Source organism: Balaenoptera ricei, chromosome 14 (assembly GCF_028023285.1).
Source record: "Balaenoptera ricei isolate mBalRic1 chromosome 14, mBalRic1.hap2, whole genome shotgun sequence".
Classification (NCBI taxonomy): domain Eukaryota; kingdom Metazoa; phylum Chordata; class Mammalia; order Artiodactyla; family Balaenopteridae; genus Balaenoptera; species Balaenoptera ricei.
Genome location: NC_082652.1, coordinates 37,766,095 through 37,787,044, shown reverse-complemented (window position 1 = coordinate 37,787,044; position 20,950 = coordinate 37,766,095). Strand labels below are relative to the sequence as shown.

The 20,950-nt window shown below is 37.0% G+C and overlaps 1 protein-coding gene, 1 long non-coding RNA gene and 1 pseudogene across 4 annotated transcripts in view; 2 read left to right on the top strand and 1 right to left on the bottom strand.

The window, feature by feature from the left end:
* The window catches only part of LOC132347553 (uncharacterized), a 64,847-nt gene extending 54,093 nt beyond the window's left edge, over positions 1-10,754 (top strand). The window contains exon 4 of the long non-coding RNA XR_009497219.1: positions 9,997-10,754. This is a non-coding gene — a long non-coding RNA (uncharacterized LOC132347553). The remainder of the gene's footprint in view (positions 1-9,996) is intronic.
* Positions 1-20,950, bottom strand: part of YES1 (YES proto-oncogene 1, Src family tyrosine kinase) — a 77,151-nt gene that overhangs the window by 43,314 nt on the left and 12,887 nt on the right. The gene's annotated exons all lie outside the window — the stretch shown is intronic.
* On the top strand, positions 19,588-19,687 carry LOC132348309 (U6 spliceosomal RNA; annotated as a pseudogene).

The window sequence follows — 20,950 nt, the reverse complement described above, 5'->3', positions numbered from 1 at the left end:
TCCTACTACCTACAGAATAAGAACCCAACTCCTTAACCTGGTATTCCACGTTAACTTCCCCAATTTACCTTCCCAAGCTGCTTTCCCTACCACCTGCTAATCTTCCCAAACACAGACCTGGGGTTGGGGGAGACAAAAAAGCCAATTAGACTTTAAGTATGCAAATCAGGGAGCAGAGACTGTCTTTTAAAGGCAGAGCTAGCAGGGTGTGCAAAAGCCCACAGACAAGAGAGAACAAAGTGGGATTTTGAAACCATAAGTAGTTTGGTGCTGAAGTACAATGTGGAAGAGTAATAAGGGGAAAGATGAGGCCAGAAGAGACAGCAACAGGGAACAGAGCCTATACTAGAGCCTATACTACAAGGATCTTCTGCTTAATACAAATTGCTTTAGATGCATGGGTATTCATTTAATTTTTGTTGAAAGAATAAATCAGGGACTTCCCTGGTGGTCCAGTAGTAAGACTCTGTGCTCCCAATGCAGGGGGCCTGGGTTTGATCCCTGGTCAGGGAACTAGATCCCACATGCCGCAACTAAAAAAGGCCTCATGTTGCAACTAAAGATCACGCATGCCGCAACTAAGCCCTGGCGCAGCCAAATAAATAAATAAATAAATAGTTAGAAAAAGAAAAAGAAAGAATAAATCACTGACTTGTAACTTGATCCTGACTTATTCTTTCCAACAACCTGCCTAACATTTGTTTCTCCCCAAAGGGCCAAGCATAGCAAGCATTCTAGAAATACTTGTAGGTTTTTCAACTATTTCCTTAACTTATCAATTCCATAAGTCAGATAAAAGTTTTTCAAATTTCTATCAGGCAGTCATATATCAGAACTGCCTATACTATATCAGAACCTGCTTTGTAACAGTATGTTTAGTAGAGGTGGAACAGATTTGAAATAATTTTTAAAATGCACTTGGCTCAATCATTAGCAAGTAACACTTCACATTGTATTCTATGTTAAGGTATTCAGTCTTAATAATATTTTACACTTTGACAGTGTTTTATGTCTCCAAAGTATTTTTTTATTATTTAATTTGACCCCATAATAATCCTAATATTACCAGGAAAAAAAAAAAGTAGGTATAATCTCTACATCTTTTATTTGAAGAACCCGAAGTCTGGGTGGGTGAAGTCACTTGCTCAAGGAAATGAAGCTAAAAGTGAGCACAACTGGGGAACTGGGTCTGAGTTCTAGGCTGCCCTCTTTCCACTACCCATGCAGCCTTTGGGGAAGCTTGTGTATAACATTTTCTGTTCTTTGATAAGTTACTAAACATCAGCCCTTTAGAAAATGTTACAAACATGATAATACTATTGGCAGTCAGCCTCACTGCTCTACCCACAACACAAATCTACTAACTCTGAAAACAGCATCCCGCCCCTCTCCACCATAACCATGTTGTTTTATTATTAGTAATAGTGATTAAAAATTCTCAGATGACTTAACACATTTTTGAACTCTTAAAAAAATTTAAATATACATTATTTCTATAAACTAACTCTAGCAAGTTAACCAACTGTGATGTTATATGCTGTATCCAGTAAGGGGGTAAAAAGCCATAGTTTGACACAGTGCTCTATGGATCATAACCATATTCTCTTAATTTCATTTTTAAATCCCTTCCCTTTAGCATAAAGCACAAAAGATAAGCAGGACCATGAAAGAATAGAAAACAGACGGAGAGGAGGAAACATCACACTACTAAAGGGCGTGCACTTTGTCTAGTAAAAGCAAACAAAGAACTTAATTTCCCAAGAGTCAAAGGAGAATAGAAAATGTGAGCAATGGAAAACTGAGCTTGCAGTCTCACTGATAGCAATTTTCTACCACCATTTTTTTCTTTTTTTGCACTTTAGATGTGCAAACAAGTGACCTTAAAGAAAAAGCCAACTCATTCTAAATTCTGGGTTGTTCCTCATGGTTTCTTTAATGAAGTCTGGCACAGGATCAGCCATAAGGACCTGATGTAAAGAACTGTAAAGAACACTTAAAATTTATTGTGTTAGGAAATATAGTAACAAATTACAAATTAATGTAAAGCCCCAAGATATTTATTACTTTTAAGTATTTATAAGCACCATTCTCTCTACAAATTCAGTCAACTCTTGAAAAAATAAGCTGATTTTATACCTATCTTAAGATTTTTTTATCGTTCTTTGTCAAGATTTTTGACCTAGAAATTATAGTAAACAATTAGTTAATACTTTCAAGTCCTTATGGAAATTAAATGCTCCTCAGACACTGTATGGATTCTTCTTTCATCGTAGTTTTAAACCTTAAAAATATATCATTCAACTATTTCTATAATAATGTATATATCCTTTCTGTTTATCTCTTTAAGACTAAAGAGAAGAAATTAGATACACACACACGATTTTAGAAACGTCAGTTTATAAAACTGACCCAGAACTCTTTAGCTTTCTCCAAATTCCTGTAATATTTTTTTTCCGCTATGCTTTTGCTGTAACAATATTTTGAGTTTCAATGCATGTTTTAGTCAATAGATATAAAACTGAGATGTTTATTTGGTAAATAAAATATACAACTGTAAACATGAAATTAATGCAGATCTGAGGAAAGGGAGTTTTGGCAACAGAAGCAACAGTAAGGAATAGTCAAATGTGTTTCAAAAATCAAAATAAATCACATGACGAGGGGCATAGCTGGAGATGAGTTTAGGGAAGCAAGGCGAGAAGCGAATCAGTTTAATCTGTTACCACTCTCAGAGACCAGGAACCTTTCTGACCTTTGATACCATTTGGTGCAGGTCTTATATTCTGTAAAATCACTAGCCTTTTATCAGGAATAAGCAGAAACTGTATCCTCGCCTCTTGAACTCAGGCTAGTATTTCTACTAGTACGAAAGAAGTTTTTAAAAACACATTTTGGGGACTTCCCTGGTGGCACAGTGGTTTAGACTCCACCTGCCGATGCACGGGACACAGGTTCAATCCCTGGTCCGGGAAGATCCCACATGCCGCAGGGGAACTAAGCCCACGTGCCTAGAGCCCGTGCTTCGCGACAAGAGAAGCCACCGTGATGAGAAGCCCGCGCACCACAACGAAGAGTGGCCCCCGCTCACCACAACTAGAGAAAGCCTGCGCATTGCAACCAAGACCCAACGCAACAAATAAATAAATAAATAAATAAAACATTTTGATTGGTATCCAAGAATTTAATTGTAACTTGTGCATATTATATAGGATTAAAACCATCGTTTATTTAAAAACTACTGTGAAATAATTTTAGATGTATGGAAGAATTATAACCTTCTTTTAAAACACTGTCCTTTTTAGCTTATTTTGATAACTTCTCAAACAAGATGTCACATTACTACATGAAGTAAACAGTTTACTTTGGTTTTGTCAGAGGTTAATACAGTGTTTTAAAATGCTTGCTTCAAAATTTGAATTATCAAGTATGTTAAAAGATATTTTAATTTTTAACTTCCACGAAGAAAGTTCTGTCCTGTCAGCAATAATTTTTTTTTAAACTGTGGTTTTGTCATACAATATGTACTCAATAAATGTTTATTTTTCTCTTTCCTGGCACTGATTTTGAAGGAAATAAAAGCTAATATAATTCTCTGGATATCTACTAGGTAAAAGGATACGTGAAGTACCAATTTTGCCTTTAAATAGGTTTGTTTTTTTCTTCTAAACATAAAAGTCTACAGAATAATGGTAATTACACAGTAGAATGGCAAAGACAAGCAATGACTTTCTAGTGATTTGCTGGAAGAGACCATGATTTTACTTTTTTAAAATTAATGGAAAAAGTCTTTCAGATCCTCTAAAATATCAAAATTCATTAGCTACCTACAGGCATTGCCCTCCAGAAATATGAAGGGTGAAGATGAAAGACTAGTTCTCATTTTGTCAAAATATCCACTCTCTGCAGGAGGCTTTGTTAGCTGGGACAGCTATCTTCCAAGAACTCGAATTCATCACGTCCGAAATGGAACCTGCCATCTTTCCCCCCAAAATCCACTCTTCCTTCCCTGTCACCCAGGTGTCAGTGAATGGTGAGCACACTGCTCCAGTCCACCCCGCTGCCTCAGTCAGAAACCTGAGAGTCATTCTTAACTCATACTCCTCCCACGCTCCCACACATCCAGTCACCAGGAACTGACAATACTACCCTGTAATCTCCAACATTCTTCCACTTTTCCCTCAACTAATTACTACTTCCCTCGGTACTAATCATTTACTGTCTGGATTACTGCAAAAGCTTCCTCCGCTGACCTTCACTGCCTCTAGTGTTAAGAATTTCTCCAGTCTTTTCTGGGAGTAGTGTGAAGGATGTTTGTGTTTTCTAAATAGAAAATCTGATTAGGAGCCTTCAACGGCCCTGTCCATACACTGCTCCCAATATAAGGTCTAAATTCCCTAATATGAAATAGGAGACCCTGCATGATTTGCTTTATTTACCTCTCCTGGCTCACCTCTTTCCATCCATCTCCTTGCTCTCCACATATGAATTTTTTTTAGATCCTCAAATGCACCATTTTCTTTTCATAAATGCTCAACACAACCTACCTCTTTCCTTATGCTTGGCTTATGACTACTCAACCTTCAGCTCTTAGCTTAAATGCTCAAGGCATCTTCCCTGACCTCTCATGTGCTCTTATAGCCCCTTTTATTCCTTCCCCACAGCATTTACTAAATTGCCACCGCCTGTTGGTCTCTGTTGTACCTTGGCCTGGTGTCTAGCCCACAGAAGATGGTCAATAAATGTCTTTCGAGTGAATGAATAAGAACTGACTTGGAATTAGACCACATTTCAATTCTGGTTTTGTTTCTTATTAGCTACTGGGATTCTTGATCAAATTAGTTAATCTCTCCTAAACCCAGGTTCCCTCATTTTTCTGGAGGAATGTTACCTATCATGCAAGGTTGTGAGAATTAACTAATATTGTATGTAGAGCAGCTAGCAGTACCCTAACAAAAACAAGTGTTTGCTTTAGTTAAGACTATTCTGGCTACAAGGACAGAACTAACTAGAGGTAGATTAAGCAAAAAGATGATTTTAAATAAAGGTTACAGCAGTGTGTCATGGAATCCAATCCAAGGTCATAAGAAAAAACCAGAATCAGGAGCCCAAGTCATAAAAAGTTAGTTTGCTCATTTTTCTCTCTTCCTCCTGAGTCCTCCTCTCTCTGCTCACTCCCTCCCCAACCCCCTCTTCTTTCCTCCTCTCCTCCCTGCCTACTTATCCCCCTCCCTTCTCCATTCCCTTCTTATATTTGTCTCAGTTCCTCTCCATCTTTCACCTCTGCTACTCTGTTCATCTGTCTTATTCTTTTCTCCTGTGGAAGAATGGCTTTTTGGCTCTTGACTTCACATGGTAGAACATGGCTGTCAACAGTTCCAGAGTTATGATCTTCATTTTAGAGCCAGACAGAGGATTCTAAGTATCAATTCCAAATTCCTAAAGGACTCTGGCCCATATTGGGTCAGCTACCTGCCTCTGGGTCGGTCTCTCTAAGCCAAGAGGTAGGATCACCATCGGAAATAGCAGATCCCACTTTAACCATGAGATGGTGGAGAAGGTCCTAGAAAATGAGGGGGTGAGCAATCAAAACACTTGGGGTTTACTGTTCCATCAAGTGAAAGCTATTAACATTTAGAGAGAATTATTTTACTCGAGTGAATTAGCTACAATAAGAATATATTAGTAATTAGTCATGTTTTAAGTTATACTTCTTTGATTTTAAATTTTATATGAATGGAAAACTTGATAACAGCATATATAAAAAGGATTATTTTCTCTTTATTTCTAACTTCCTGAACTTCTGATCTCAAGAGCTAATGATGCAAAACAGACTACTAAGGTAAATTTATTTACTTAATTTTATTTTTTTATTGCCTCGCTGCACGGCTTGTGGGATCTTAGTTCCCGGACCAGGGATTGAACCCGGGCCCTTGGCAGTGAAAGTGCTGAGTCCTAACCACTGGAGGGCTAGGGAATTCCCAAACATTTGTTTTTTATAAAGGAAGAGGATTCAAGGATATTCTAAGAAAGTTTTAAAATTATACAGTATACTTAAGCTAGAGACCCAAAGACAAAGTTGAGAAAAGACCTCAAAAACACTTCTAAAAATTTTAACTAGCACACTCTAAATGCCTTCCCCATACCTTGTTCCAAATTGAACAGAAAAAAAAAACAAACCTTAAGTGGAAAAACCATCACATAACCTTTTACAGCTCTCTACCAATAAATATGGATGCAATGTTATAACAAAATTCAATCTGAAAGCTCAATTTAGTTGATTGGAAACACTAGGAAAAAACAGTAAGAAGCGAGTTAATTTCTGCTTCTCCGCCCCTCCCAGATTTTCCTGAGCTTGTATCTATCTCATGCTGGTCAATTTTTCACCTGATAATGATATATGTAATATACTTAGTTTTTCAGCTTTTTCCTTTAAGGATAATAAAACTGGCATGATAAATTACTAAGTCTTCCAATCAAATTTCACATTGGCAAAAAAAAAAAAAGCCCATTTTTGAGATATATTTTGTCATACATATAGCCGAAACTTTTCTTGTAATTCTAAATGTTCATAAGACACTTACTAAATATAACTTCTAATTTCTTCTTGTAATAAAATAAAGTTTTTATTTTTCTCTTTTTAATTGCAAATTTCCTACATGCTCACCATATTAAAATTTAAATAACAGATGTATACAAAGTTAAAAGGCGTTGGATGCACTAGCTTATTTAATCCAGACAATATCCATTGAAGATATGTCCTATTACCCCTGTTTTACAAATGAGGAAACTAAGGCCTGAGAGGTTAAGTAACTTGGCTCTAAATCACAAAAGGGCCAGAAGTTGAGCGTGAACTCAGAAGATCTTGTCTCAGCGTTTTCTATTTCTTTTTCTACCACAACAAATTATCCACTGATAACTTCTATTCAAATTACCTATTTCTATAACTGCCTTAACAAATTATCATAAACGTAGTGGCTTTAATCGACACAAATTTATTATCTTACAGTTTAGAAGTCTAGCTGGGCTGCTTTCCCTTCTGGAAAATCTAAGAATTGGTTTTCTCGTTCCTTCCAGCTTCTAAGGGCTGCTGCACTCCTTGGCTCATTGACTACCTTCTTCATCTTCAAAGCCAGCAGCATTGCCTCTCTCTGGCCTTGCTTCTGCCATTTACACTTCTTCCTTTGACTCTTCTGCCTTCCTCTTCCACTCTTAAAAACCCTTGTTCTTACATTGGGCCCACCTGAATAATCCAGGCTAACCTCCATATTTTAAAACCAGTTTATTAGCAACCTTAATTCTGCCTGCAACTGTACAGTAATTCCCCTTGGCCGTGTTAACCTAATGTATTCACAGGTTCTGGGAATTAGGACATGGATCTCTCTGTGGAGCCATAATTCTGCCTGCCACAGTGCCCATACTTGTAATCAATATACTCTCAAAATCACACTGATCTGGGGGCTTCCCTGGTGGCGCAGTGGTTAAGAATCTACCTGCCAATGCAGGGGACAAGGGTTCGAGCCCTGGTCTGGGAAGATCTCATGTGCCGCGGAGCAACTAAGCCCATGCGCCCCAACTACTGAGCCTGCGCTCGAGACCACATGCCACAACTACTGAGCCCGTGTGCCACAACTACTGAAGCCTGCACATCTAGAGCCCGTGCTCCGCAACAAGAGAAACTACCGCAATGAGAAGCCTGCGCACCGCAACAAAGAGCAGCCCCCGCTCGCCGTAACCAGAGAAAGCCCGCACACAGCAACAAAGACCCAACACAGCCCAAAAAAAAAAAAAAAAAATCACACTGGTTTGTTAGGTTTCAGAGTTTATTATGATTTAAAGCTAATTCTGTACTAAGCAACATAACTTTGCTAAATTAGGAGAATGGTTGAATTTAACTAAGTAGAACAAAGTAGTTGAATCAATCATGAACAACTCATTCATTTAACTAGGCTTTACAGGGAAATAAGCCAATAAGGGTACCACCTTTCTCTTCCCTTACAAAGGGAAGTACTAGCCTTGGAGGAAGAAATAAGAACGGGCAGAGCTGGCCTGGTTCTAAGTGGCTGGAGGAGAGAGAAGCACTGTAAAAGGTCTGAGTCCTGGTAACAGGGCTGTGGTTGGCATTACGAGCAGCCTGTCTGGATGACCCTCTGGACCCAACTGTTCTTTCAATGTCCCCTGAATGGGAATTCAGTAGGAAGCTGGTCTCAGCATAGCAATTACCAAAATCACAAGGACTCAAAAGATGGGAGACTAAGTGGGTGGGTGACTTCCTTGACAGCACAACACCAAACACGGAGGCATTTTCCTTTTTTCCCTCTATGGAGTGAGAGGGAGGGGTGCTTAATATAGGAGTACTGACTTTGGGTGACACATGCAGGAGAGCTAAGGAAATCTGAAATAGGACCTTTGTCTCTTGTGGTTAGCCCAGAAGATATTCTGCAACATACACTACTATAAAAACGTCATCATTAATAAATCCTCATTATCATGGATTCCATATCTGCAAAATAGCCTGCTTGTTAAGATTTATTTGTAACTCCCAAACCAATGATAACTTATGGTGTTTTAGCAGACACTTGCAGACATGAGCAGAGCTGTGAAAAATGAGTTGCGAGATCCACACGTACCCAGCTCAGGGCAAGCAAGGCTCTCATACTGTAAACTAGTGTCCTTTCCACAGTCTATCTAGTGCCACTTTCTTTTCTTTTTTCTTTCTGTGTTTTTGTTGGTGATGTTACTGTTTAAAATAGTATCCCAGGTGTTGCTGCTGAAGCGCTGTCCTCTCTCTAAGCACAAGAAGGTTGTGGTGCACCTTATGGAGAAAATGTGTGCTGGATAAGCTTCATTCAGACACGAGTTACAGTGCTATTTGTTAGTTCAGTGTTATTGAATCAACAATACACATTAAATAAGGTGTGTTTTTTAGTAGTTTTCTCCCTACTTGTTGAGCCTTCTAGGGCAGACTTAAGATGTATTACTGGAAGGAATCCTAGTTCTTCCAGGAGAGCTCAAAAAGAAGGCTAAATAACTGTAAACTTGGTGAAATCTACTTGTATTTCTCTGTTTTGCTAGATAAACTATTTGCCTCCTCCAAAAAAAAAAATGTGTGTTTTTAAATAGAAGCACACATAAAACAGATTATACATTGATCAGCTGACAAAACGTTGTAATCAGAGGCTCACAGGGACCTAACCTTGTATTTCCTCTAGGAGCAATGGTTCAGTATTCACTAAATCAGTGTTCAAGGTGACTTTCTAGAACATAACTACTGCAAATAATGAAAACTGACTGTATATAAATACTTTGATAGAAAAGATTTCCATAAGCGAGTCAATAGTTGTGCTTTTTGAAAACTGATTACATACTGCTAAATTTCCCTCTAATACAGTTTTTAAAGGAAAAGTCTAAAATGTTGTACTTTTAAAATGTATAGCTTTTTGTTCTGCTTTAAAATTATATCTTTAAGTGTACTAAAGCCCGTCAACAATTTCTATACCACTTTTGCATTTTTAAGTGAATTAAAATTCATTCAAATGAATTGTTACATTATATTGTTTTGCTCCAAATAGAAAAGTATTGAATTTACTAGCCATGTATTTAGTCATCAATTACTAAAACAAAAATCAATAATTTAGCAAATCAAGAACAAGTAGTTAAGACATTCTTTTTTTTGTATATCTAATATTGTGCACACCCACTACATTTCAAAATGTTTTTCTGAATAAATGAATGAGCAAAAGAAGTAATATACACAAGGTAATATACCAAAAAGTAGTCTGATTAAGCATGTAGAGTAAAATAACTAATGAATTTAATCATAACCTAGTAATAAATATATTTCTCTTAATTAGATGACAATGATAATTTCAAAAAGAGCTAACACTTACTGAACAGTTAGTGTGTTATAGCCACTGTGCTTACCACTTAAAATGAATTATCTCATTTAGTTCTCAAAACACTCTGAAAAACAATTACTGTTACTTTCCTCATTTACAGATGCAGAACCTGATACACAGAAGATTAAGTAACTTGTCCAAGGTCACACAGCAAGCGAGACAGTAAGACTCCAGACCTCCAGTGGCTTACCACTGTCAAACTGAACATCTTTAAGGCTTCAAGTTGTATAAATGGGTCTCTATTTTCAATTTTTCCATACCACCTGCGTGATAATGGTCTGAGGTACTTATTACAAATGAAGATTCCTGGCTCTCAGTCCAGGTTTACTGAATTAGAATTTCTGGAAGTAGAACTCAGGAGGCTACACCTTAACAGACATCCCAGGGTGATGAGCAGGCAGTCATTTTTAAGTAATGATGAGAGCCACCATTTTTAAGTACATGATTGACCCCTTATTCCTATGCTCCAAGCATACCTATTTACTATAACCAGAAAGCATCCTGCTTTCTCCATCTTCTCTGTGTCTTTGTTCATATTACCAGCTCCCTATGGAATGTCCATTTTATTTATCCTTCAAAACCTTCTCAAATCTCACCTTCACCTGGCCTCTCCTGAATGGGCCTTTCTCTTGATCTGCCATTGAACTTTAAGACTCCAGTACAATATTTCTCTCAGGTTATCTAAAGAAGTGGAATATTTAATTGATAGATAGAAAGGAGAGTTTCCTTTTTACCTCCTAAAAAGCCTTATTAATATGGTGCCTTGCCTGGAGTAGATGTAAATTTTTTTTAAGTTTGTTGAATTGAATTACAGATTCTTTTCCCCATCAATGTTTAGGGCTTGACCCAAAAGATAAATATTAGTCAACAAATTAATGTTTGAATCTGGCTTCTTTAACCAAAGGGAATGGAGATAAAAAGACTGTAGTACAAAAAAAAAAAAAAAATCACCCTAAGAAAAATAAATTTAGGGCTTCCCTGGTGGCGCAGTGGTTAAGAATCCACCTGCCAAGGCAGGGGACACGGGTTCGAGCCCTGGTCTGGGAAGATCCCACATGTCGCGGAGCAACTAAGCCCATGCGCCACAACTACTGAGCCTGCACTCTAGTGCCCGCGAGCCACAACTACTGAAGCCCACACGCCTAGAGCCTGTGTTCTGCAACAAGAGAAGCCACCGCAATGCGAAGCCCGGGCACTACAACGAAGAGTAGCCCCCGCTCGCCGCAACTAGAGAAAGCCCGCACGCAGCAACAAAGACACAACGCAGCCAAAAAATAAATAAATAAAAATAAAAAATAAACTTAATCCATAATAATTAACAAGATTAATTTACTAGATATCTACATCTCCTTTAATCTGTGAAGACTGATAATGCTTATGACCTCAACAACTGCTCTAGCCTCAAAATGTCAGTATAAGGTAGGTGACAAGAAAACAGCAGCTATATGAGAAAGGCAAAATGCATGTTGACCATTTCCAGACATTTCTGACATCATCTTATCAATTCAAGGTGGCAACAACAATTGAAAATATCGGTTTTCTGCATTATTATTTAGCAACTGCTATTACTCCACTTAGAAATAGGTAGGAATGTTATAGACACTTGAGTAAATGAAAACTTATAGGAAAATAAGATTTGGCACTTATCAAAGTATTATATAGTCAAGCTCCAAGGACCATATCTATATCATAAAATCAAACAGATCTACATGACATATTTTCTGAAGGACTTATTCCATTTACATTTGAATTTCCAAAGAATATCAATTTGCCTGCTTTGGCTCTTGGGAGTAAAAAATTAATGTGGAAGTAGTGTGAATGGTTTTATTATAGTCCAATGGAGCTGTCACATTAAAAGGAGACATGAAGTTTTTGGCCTCTCACCTTCCGAGATGGCCCACACACTGTCTATGGAGTGTGTATCTCCCTGATTAAACCTTCTTTCTTTAAAAAAAAAAAAAAAAAAAAAAGGGAGACATGAAATTTTTAATCAAAGAAGAGTTGATGTTTTCTTTCTTTCTACTTTCATATTACATGAGAAGCCTTTTATTCTGGGCTATAAACGATCACAGTCTTTAGTTCCTTAGCGTGACCTAAGAATCAAAGCCAGAACCTTGGTACAATATTTCTGAACTGTTCCTTACTTCTGTGCTATACTATTTCAATCCTGAAGTTATTTTTAAAAACATGTATGCAATAACTATGTGAATATATATCAACATTTAAAACATCTTATTAAAAAGTTAAAAGACTGCATTTGATTTTTACAGTTTATCATATAAAGGAGTACAAGTTTCCAACCAGAGCCACAAAACCTGTATTAGAATAGGTTAAGATTTTTTGCAATACTGATACTATTTTGTGCTCTTACCAGAATATTACAGTAGTATTAACAGTATTTGCTTGCTTAGAGCAAGTATATAAAAAAGGTGGGTTGTACTATTATGGCCCACATTTTATAGTATTATTTATTTGAGGAATGGGTATTTAAAATTCCATGAGACAAGTTACCTATACATGCATAAATTATTTCTGACTGGAAACAATTTTCTCCTGTTTATCATTTTTGAGTATTGACAACAGAATACTATATGCTATAAAACCTAAAGAAATGGCACACAAGAGTGTTTTTTCACATTTTCCTAAATAAGATGAATACATAAGATTTTTCATGATCCAATACTCTTGTGTCAAGGAGGAAATGCAAACTGAAATTATAAAATAAAAATAACAACTTCCTACCGCATCAATGAGCTATAGCAAAGGTTGTATTCAGAGCAAAATTCATAGTCTTACACACCTATTACTAAGAAGGAATTAATACAAATAAAATTTAGGGAAAAACAACAAGGAAACTCAAAAAGAGGATTTTTACTTGTAAATCAGACTGAGATTTCTTTTCCTGTTGTTTCTAATTAATTTTTCTTTTAATTTTCTTTTATTTCATTATTATAATGGAAAAACATCCAATGTGATTTACAAATAAAAATCAATGAAATAGATGTCACTAGATTTAATCTTAATCAAGAAATGAAAAGGGAGAGTACACAGTTTTAGGTGTGAAAAGAATGCTAGAGCAACAGAAGATTTGAAAAAACTATAAACGGGAACTTTAAAAAAGTTTTAACAATCAGATGAAAAGGATGACTATCTAGGCAAATGGAAATTAATAAAATTAACTCAGTTAAAAGATAGGAGACCTAAATAAATCAATAAGCATGAAAAGGGTTTAAACCTTGTCAAAAATTCCATCAAAAATTGTTAAATATTTTATGGGTAAATTATCTGACACCTGTCAAGAATAAACTAGTTCTATGCTCTTTAATCTCTTCCAAAGCATACAGAAAAAAGTTTCCTTCTTATTTTTTACTGACAGCCAAATCCTGACAGTTGGTTTGGGGTCTCTACAGAGCCAAGAAGTTGGGGAAACAAGGGAAAGATTTAGTGAAGAGTTCCTGAGTCAGGTGAATCTTCACACTCTCTTGGACTGCTAGCAAATATCAGTCCCTAGCAAATTAGAGTTTTTCTGAGGAAGCAACAGCACTGAAAAGCCCTTAAAATACCACAGCCACGAAGGACCAGCAGCAGCATGCTCTTCTAGCCCACCACCAGATATTTTTGATCACTGACTTAGTATTGTTTTTTAGTTTTTTAGGTTTTTTTTGCAGGCTTAGAGAATTTTTATTGAGAGTCTCGGACAGCCTGGAAAATGCAGTGCAAATAATAATATATATTTTCTACTTTTTAATCTCAAAATATATCTAATTTGTCTTTTGATTTTTCTAACCTTTTGATACAGATTTTTCCTAAGAGAGAAGTCTAGGCCACCTGTCTTTTAGGGATGCAATTTTCTTGGTTGTAATATTTTTTCAACAGACATTCTGGATAATCAAGAAACCTCCTTCCCAATCACTACCTACGTTACTCAAAAACTCTCCATATTCATTCATTCATTCAAAAAATACTTACTGAGAACCTAAGAAGTGGAGATATAGCAGTGAACAAAACAAAGTCCCAGCCCTCAGGCAGTGTGCACTCATATTGGGAATAGTAACAGACAACATTAGGCACTTACTATGTGCCAAGCACTGTTCTAAGTACTCTTGCACACATTAACCTACTCAATCTTTAAAACAACCCTGTGAGTTAAAGGCTTTTTCTTTTTACTTTTCCTTTAAAGATGAGAAAACTGAGGCATAGAGATTATGTAACTTGCCCCAAATCAAAGATAACTCCCAGGCAGCCTGGATCTAGAGCAATGCTATCCAACAAAAATATGATGTGAGTCACATATATAACTTTAAATTTTCTAGTAGTCGCATTAAAAAAGGTGAAAAATAGGGGAATTCCCTGGAGGTCCCGCGGTTGGGACTCCGCGCTTTCACTGCAGAGGACGGGGGTTCGATCCCTGGTGGGGGAAGAAGGAAGGATCCCACAAGCTGCGTAGCAGGAAAAAAAAAAAAGGCGAAAAATAAACAGGTGAGATTAACTTTAATAATATCTTACTTAACCTAATATATCCAAAATATTATAATTTCAACATGTACCAACAAAAAAAGTTGAATTATTTTACATTCTTTTTATCATATTAAGTCTTCAAAATCTGGATGTATTTCACACTTACAGCACATTTCAACTGCTCAACTGTCCCATGTGGCCAGGAGCTACTTGACACATTGTGATTAACAATAAGAAACATGTATTTGGTTTTCCTCCCTATCCCTAGCCCAGAGCTCCTAAAACCCTTGGAATTTCCTGACGGATAAGAGCAATAAAGGTGAAGGAACACCTTTTGTTATTCACAAGTCCCTGAGTTTGTGTTAGTGGTAACTAGTAGAAAGCCCCTAAGGGTGAACCCACCACGTGGATTGAGTGGATGAAATTTCAGCCCCACCACACACTCCCACCTCAGGGGAGGGAAGAGGAGCTGGAGCTTGAACTAACCACCAATGGTCAATGGTTTAATCAGTGAAGCCTCTGTAAAGAGGCCTCCATAAAAATCCTAACTGAAGGGGTTCTGAGACCTTCCAGGTGATGAAGAGACCTCGAGGTTCTGGGAGGGTGGCTCACCTGGAAGCCCCACACCCCTTCCCACATACCTTGCCCTGTGAATCTCTTCCATCGTCTGTTTCCGAGTTGTATCCTTTTATAATAAACCAGTAACTAATAAACTTTTCCTGAGTTGTTAGCCATTACAGCAAATTATCAAACCCAAGGAGGTGTCATGGGAAATCCCAATTTACAGCAGTTGGACAGAAGTTGTGAGTAATGTGTAGACTCACTATTTGCAACCTTGGTATTTTCATAAGTAATGAAATAGAGATAAATGAGATAGGAAATTTTAGGTGAACTCTTCAGGCATAATTATGTTTTAGGTATGTCTATTTAAAAATAGATTCTCCAAGGACTTCCCTGGTTGCCCAGTGGTTCAGACTCCACGCTTCCAACGCAGCGGGCCCGGGTTCCATCCCTGGTCAGGGAACTAAGATCCCACAGGCCACGAGGCGTGGCCAAAAATGAAAAAAATAAAATAAATAAAAATTGAAAATAAAAATAGTTTCTCCAGACTTTTGGTAACTTGAAACTTTAAAGTTTTGCTAAATTAAGTTAAATGACAGGAATTCATTGAATATCCAGGTCATTTCAAATAAGATAAAATACTAAAACATTAATTGCTAAACAAGTCTATCTACTTTTGTCTTCTTATGAGAGAAAAACTAAACATGTTTGGGTTTATTAGACACATCCTGTACCACGTTGAGGAAAGAAACTATGTCATGAGAAACTAACATAATATTGTAAATCCACTATACTTCAATTAAAAAAAATTATGCTATGAGGAAATGTATGTTTCTAGAGGTTATAGAATATGTTCATAAAGTTTGCCAATGGGGAAACGGTGGTATGACAAACAGTCCACAATTGCTTACTTCTTAGTTTTCATCAGAAATTCAGGTTTTTAAGAGTTGGGAATTTTAATTAATGTAACTAAAACTAAAAATTAATATGGAAAACATCTTTGTATGCAAGGAAAAAGGTATAAGGAATGGAAATGCATTTTGTTAAGGGAAAGAAAGTAGGGGACAAATTCATATGGATATAGAAAGTTGTAGAAGATTTGCAAGCGAAAATAAAGAATCCATAGAAACGAATTCTATGGGACTTCCCTGGTGGCAAAGTGGTTAAGAACCTGCCTGCCAATGCAGGGGACACGGGTTTGATCCATCGTCTGGGAATACCCCACATGCCGCGGAGCAACTAAGCAGTGTGCCACAACTACTGAGCCCACGTGCTGCAACTACTGAAGCCCGCGTGCTCTAGGGCCCATGTGCTGCAACTACTGAGCCTGTGTGCTGCAACTACTGGAGCCCACGCACCGCAACAAGAGAAGCCACCACAATGAGAAGCCCGCACACCACAACGAAGAGTAGCTCCCACTCACCGCAACCAGAGAAAGCCTGCATGCAGCAACGAAGACCCAACGCAGCCAAAAATTAAAATTAAAAAAAAAAAAAAAAAAAGGAATTCAATGTGTGGTCAGGATTAAGATCAGAATAAATTTAATTGAGTCAATGAATTTTAAGATTAAAGGTAATATGGTACAAAACTTGAATATGTTTTCTTTGTTAAGAGAACAAATTTTTTTGTGGGGAATACTGAGCTGCTAACTTTACCTTTTAAATAATTTGTTCTAACTCTCTATATTTGCTTTTGAAATCTTTTATTGTCACTTTGTTAAGTGAATAAGTATTGTTTCATGGTGACCTATGATCTATTTGACCAAGTGTTTTGAAAGTTGGTATACAACACTTCCATTCCCCAAATTGAGGCAAGAATACACCGTTTCAGCAAGAAGTAGCCAGAGCAGCTGTCGCCCCATTCCCTCAAAAGATTTGGGGAAAGTTAAAACAGGAGTGGGGACTGAAACCAAATCCCCCTAAAACCTAGTTCCATTACCAAGTTTATGGTTAATATCTCTATCCAAAACTTTATCCCCTTTCTTGTCCCCTCTGACCTCAATGCGGTGCTAACTGAACACTAATCAACCAGAATCAGATGCCTAAAACTGCTGTTGTAGATATCATCAGTAATATACAAACTCAGGTCATTTCTCCAGGGCAAGATGAGCTAACAGACCCCCCGAGCCATGGACCACCTGACTGGGAGAATCATAAACCAGAAACATCCTGACTCCCAAAACTATGATTGAGAAATGTCACAAGACCATGGTTAATCCCAGCCTCTTTGCTCTTCCCCTTTAAGAATATCCCTAACTCAAAGACCAAGTTGGAGCGGACCTGAGGCTTGTCTCCCACTCCCTTGCATGGCACCCTGTAACAAATCCTTACTTTGCTACAAACTCCTGCTGTCAGAGTTTGGCTTTCTGCACTGCAGACACACAAGCCCTTTGCTCAGTTCCAGAGCCTGGGACATCTTACACCAAGAAAATTAAGTACTACTCAAAACATGATGTGGATACATCAAAAGTGTACAGGAACCATCTTGAAGAGGCTCTTGCTGGCTAAATATAGGATGAATTTGAGCATCAAAATGAATGACACTAATAGATTATAACCTGTTGACTAAAAAGAAGATCCAAAAATCACTCTGATATAAATAAATGAGGGAGAAGGGAAGATTTTCTTTCAGAATCCCAACTAATAAACGTAGAAGGAATTACACAGAAAAGTATTACTTTGCAGCCATCATTTCAATAATCAATTCAGGCAAGACTCATTCATGGAGTCTAAAACTATTTTCCCACATATCACTTATTAATGAAAAAGAGAAAAATGCTAACTTTACAGTGGAGAAACGTGACAGATATCACCTTACCTAAGCAGAATTAATATTGCTAATAATGGGACGGACTAACAAGGTGTGCCTCCTGATGGGCTACACTAGGAATGACACAATACCCCTGATATATCAGTAGTATTCCTGCCCTAATTCATAATCTAAATCTAATCACGAGGAAGCACAGACAAATCCTCAATGAGGTACCCTGTACAAAACAAGCATTCTGATTTTTCAAAAATATCAACACCATGAAAGATAAAGGCTGAAGAACTAACTATTCAGATTAAAGGAGACTAAAGAGACATAACTAAATGCAGTGGGTTACATTCTGGATTTTTGTTATAAAGGACACTATTAGGACAACTAGAAAAATTTTGATTATTGACTGCTACATTAACTCCTATGGGCTGCTGTTTAAAAAATAAGTAAATATGGGCTTCCCTGGTGGCTCAGTGGTTAAGAATCCGCCTGCCAATGCAGGGGACATGGGTTCGAGCCCTGGTCCGGGAAGATCCCACATGCCACAGAGCAACTAAGCCTGTGCGCCACAACTACTGAGCCTGTGCTCTAGAGCCCGCGAGCCACAACTACTAAGCCCACATGCCACAACTACTTTAGCCCGCACGCCTAGAGCCCGTGCTCTGCAACAAGAGAAGCCACCACAATGAGAAGCCGGCGCACCGCAACAAAGAGTAGCCTCCGCTCACCGCAACCAGAGAAAGCCCGCACGCAGCAACAAAGACCCAATGCAGCCAAAAATAAATAAATAAATGAATAAATTTATAAAAAATAAATAAATTTTTTTAAAAAGGCTTAAAACAACAGAAATGTATTCTCTCATAGTAATGGAGGCTGGAAGTCCAAAATCAAGGTGCCAGCAGGACCATGCTCCCTCTGAAACTCTGGATAGAATCTTTCTTGCCTCCTCCTAACTTCTGGTTGTGGCTGGCAATCCTTGGGACTCCTTGGCTTGCAGCTGCATCACTCCAATCTCTGCCTCTATCGTCACATGGCATTTTCCTCTTCTTATCAGTACACCAGTCATACTGGATAAGGGACCACCCTAATTCAGTATGACTTCATCTTAACTTGATTACATCTGCAAAGACCCTATTTCCAAATAAGGTCACATTCATGATACTGGGGATTAGAACTTTTGGGGGAACACAATTCAACCTACAACAATTGTCTATCAGATAACTGTATTATAGTGATGTTAAAATTCCTGAATTCAATTGACTGTACTGTCGGTGTATAAGAAAATGTCCCTGATTTAGAAAATATACACTGAAGTAATTAAGGGTGATGAGAATGATGTTTGCAACTAACTTTCAAGGTGGTGATGTGGGGAGGATACCCCCACACATATACAAGAAAGGAATGACAAAATCAAATGTGGCAAAATGTTAGCAACTCTTCTGAAACTTTGAAATTATTTCCAAATAACAAGTTTTTCTAAAACCACACATGAAATAATACCTATGAATAAGCTTAACAACAAATGTTCAGAGTCTATATTAAAAAAATAAAACTCTGTGGGATATGAAGAACCTTAATAAATGAAACAAACCATTTATTTTTAGACAATAAGATCCATTATTATAAAGGTGTCCATTCTTCCCTAAATAAATCTAAATAATTAACATTATCTAGATCAAAATCACAATGTTCATATGGAAAAGTAAATGCATAAGAATAGCTGAGAAATTTTAAAAAAAAGAAAAATGAGGAAATTTGTCCCACTAGTAATCACAACCTCATGGTTAAGAGTATAGGCTCTGGAGTCAGAGTTGGTGACAGTCCTAGCTTGTAACTTGAATAAATATAACTTCTCAAAACCTATTTCTTCACCTGTAAAAATAAAGATATTGAGAATACTTAACTCAATTGCTTGCTTTGGCAGCACATAAACCAAAATTTGAACGATACAGAGAAAATTAGCATGGCCCTTGTGCAAGGACAGGCACATTTGTGAAGTGTTCCATATTTAAAGAAAAAAAAGAAAGAAAATCCTTTCATTAAATAAAATGGCTACCGGTCAGAATATTTAAGCCAGATTTTCAAAAGAAAAAAGAATACCTAACTCTGGGTTTTGTGAGAAATGAATCAGGTAAAATAGGTTAAAGTATTCACCACTGTGACTGGTACACACGTAATAATACGCATTAGCTGCTGCTCCTGCTGTTGTTACCGGGGTCATGATCATCCTCATCATCAAGCTATGCAGTACTGGCATAGGAATAAACAAGTAAATATCTGGAAAACAAAGAGTGCCCCAAAACAAGCCTGAGAGTAAAAGAATTTGTAAATGCTAAATGTGGCATTTTGAATCTGTGGAAAAAGGAGAGATTTAATAAACAGTATTGGTGAGCTCTATCACCTGAGGAAAGAAAAAAGGAATTGGATCCTTATCTCACAACATATATAAGTTTCAGAGTAAACAGTTAAATTATTTGTAACATAAAACAAAACAAAAACCTATAAATAGAATTTTAAAAATTATTGTCAGCTGTGGAAAGTATTCTTAGAACACAAAATTCAGAAGTTACAAAAGGAAAATTATTTGTAATACCTTAAGATAAAAAACATTAAACAAAATAAAGACAAGCAGAGATATGAAGTTTGCAACATAAAGGATTAATATCTATTGTACACGAAGAATCTGTAAAAATCTATAAGAAAAAGACAACCCAAGAGCAAGATTGGCAATGGTTATGAGCAAGTACAGAAAAATGCACAGCAGACTTCAACTGAAAAAGCAAATAAAAATAACTTTGAGGTATCTTTGTTCACATATATAACTAACAAAAATAAAACAATGTTCACAGATATTATGGGATAAACACACATGCTTATCCCATACTCCAGTTTAATTTTCCTTAAAAAAAAAAATCCGGAAATACATAAAAAGAGCTTTAAACCTGTTAATATCCCTGACTCTGAATATCAAAAAGATAAAACAAAGTCTATAGTGCCATTAGAAGACTTAATTACAGAAAGGGGAAAATAAAACAGACCCAAAAAAAAAAAAAATTGGAAAAGGAATCACTGACCCTTGCTGTTAGAAGGAAACTAAGCTTTATCAGGTCCGACCACTCACCAACACAGGAAAGTACCACTGACAGATGATCTAGAGCCAGTATTTACTCAGACTACAAAGAGGTGGTTCAACAATTCAAGAAAGCACTGCTGGACAACTAAGTGTTAAAAATTACTTCTCTGTAACATTCCAATTGTTTATAAATGGTAACTGT